This window comes from Propithecus coquereli, unplaced genomic scaffold (assembly GCF_000956105.1).
Source record: "Propithecus coquereli isolate 6110/MARCELLA unplaced genomic scaffold, Pcoq_1.0 Scaffold51, whole genome shotgun sequence".
Taxonomy (NCBI): Eukaryota; Metazoa; Chordata; class Mammalia; order Primates; family Indriidae; genus Propithecus; species Propithecus coquereli.
This window is the reverse complement of record NW_012150952.1, coordinates 1,684,925-1,686,501: the sequence shown is the minus strand read 5'-3', so window position 1 is coordinate 1,686,501 and position 1,577 is coordinate 1,684,925. Positions and strand designations below refer to the sequence as shown.

General features: G+C 35.8%; 1 protein-coding gene across 1 annotated transcript in view; it reads right to left on the bottom strand.

Annotated features, from left to right (window-relative positions):
* DSG3 (desmoglein 3) overlaps nt 1–1,577 on the bottom strand; it is a 48,618-nt gene that overhangs the window by 2,684 nt on the left and 44,357 nt on the right. The gene's annotated exons all lie outside the window — the stretch shown is intronic.

Here is a 1,577-nt window from a genome sequence, read left to right as displayed (position 1 = left end):
TATACTGTTCAAAATGTATAATACATCAGGTAGGACAGTTTTAAATTTTTTGCTTTAAACAATTTTTGTTCTTTGTGAAAAAATGCAGATACATTTTCCATGGCAAATCAACTTTTAGGTCATCCTAAAGATTTACATATTTTTTTAAACTTAAAAACATTTAATTTTGATTTTTCTCTTTTATAACCTTTCCTGAAATGGTATGATTTCCTCTGCAGTATAATAATGCAGCAAAATTCCCATTTCATGATAAATTGGGTTTTAAGAGGCAAGGTTAAAGTGTTTTGAGGATTCTGACTATAGCTTTGAACTTCTAATCAGGATTATCATGATTATTTATTTAACCCTCATGCATAAACAGAGGCACAAATCAATTGTGTGTGTCCTAGACTCCAGAGCAAGCCACTGTTGAGAAGCAAGAGGCAGCACGATACTAGCAACACAACTTCCTTGGGACTTGGCAGGCTGCAAAATCTGGTTCCTCTCACCTCAAGATGGGCACATGGAGAGCCTTGTTGCAGCAACCTTGTCATCGGAAGCACAGGCTGCCTGCATTTCTTGGGCTATCCTAGCACATGCCTTCCTGGTAGTCATGGTGCCAGGGCAAGGGAAGAACACTGGCGTTAGTGACATTTAGGGGGTTTCTTTCCCCCCAGGATCCTCAAGGCTGCAACCTTCTAGGTTAAAACACAAACACTTGATTACTTTGCAATCCATCTGCAAAAACAAATTTGGGTTTTGACTATGGCAAAAAATATAAAACTCTGTATTCTATGTACAATCAGAAATAATGCATCTCAACAATGATTTTGTGAAGACTCAGCTAAGGCAATAATGTCAGTAAGCAGGTGAGGTAGGGTGTTTTCTATGGGCTAAAGGTTGAGTATCTTGAATAACCAGAAATGACTGGAAGAACTGCATTACCAAGCATGAAATACTGTATTCTAAATCTTCACTAACCTAATCTTATTACACTCAAGCATTAAATTGCTGTAGCTGTTTAAATTTAGAAGTGAGTCTTAAAAAAAATAGTTTACTCATAATCCCATTTCCATATCCCTTTTGACTTAAAAATTATTTCACCAACTACTTTCCTGAACTGCTACTTATAATACATATTCACAAATTTCCCCTTGTGTTATTTTAGTCAGTGGTCCTTTTTGCTACAAGAAAAGCCACTTTTCATATTCCCACTAAGTCTGTAGACATCGTTAACACAATAAACATCATTATATGTCACATGTATGTTATATCTACCTACTGACATTTATAAAAATAAGGAGTTAGTTTCAAAGACTAACTCAGGATATGCCACTGAGAAGTGTGTAGGAAGGAGTTCAATGTAAAATATTTTCCTTGGATAGATCCTTTCGAGGCGATTAAAACACACAAAATATTATTTGTATTACATCAAACTTTCTTAAATGTTTTATGGCATTTCTATTTCAGATTCTCCTATTGTGACAATATGTGGACTATGGATGTAGCGAGATTAATGCATAAGCCCATACCCCTTAGCGTGAGCAAAAGATGCATTTATGGTTCCCCAGCACCAAGAAGACAGAAGAAACTCAGTT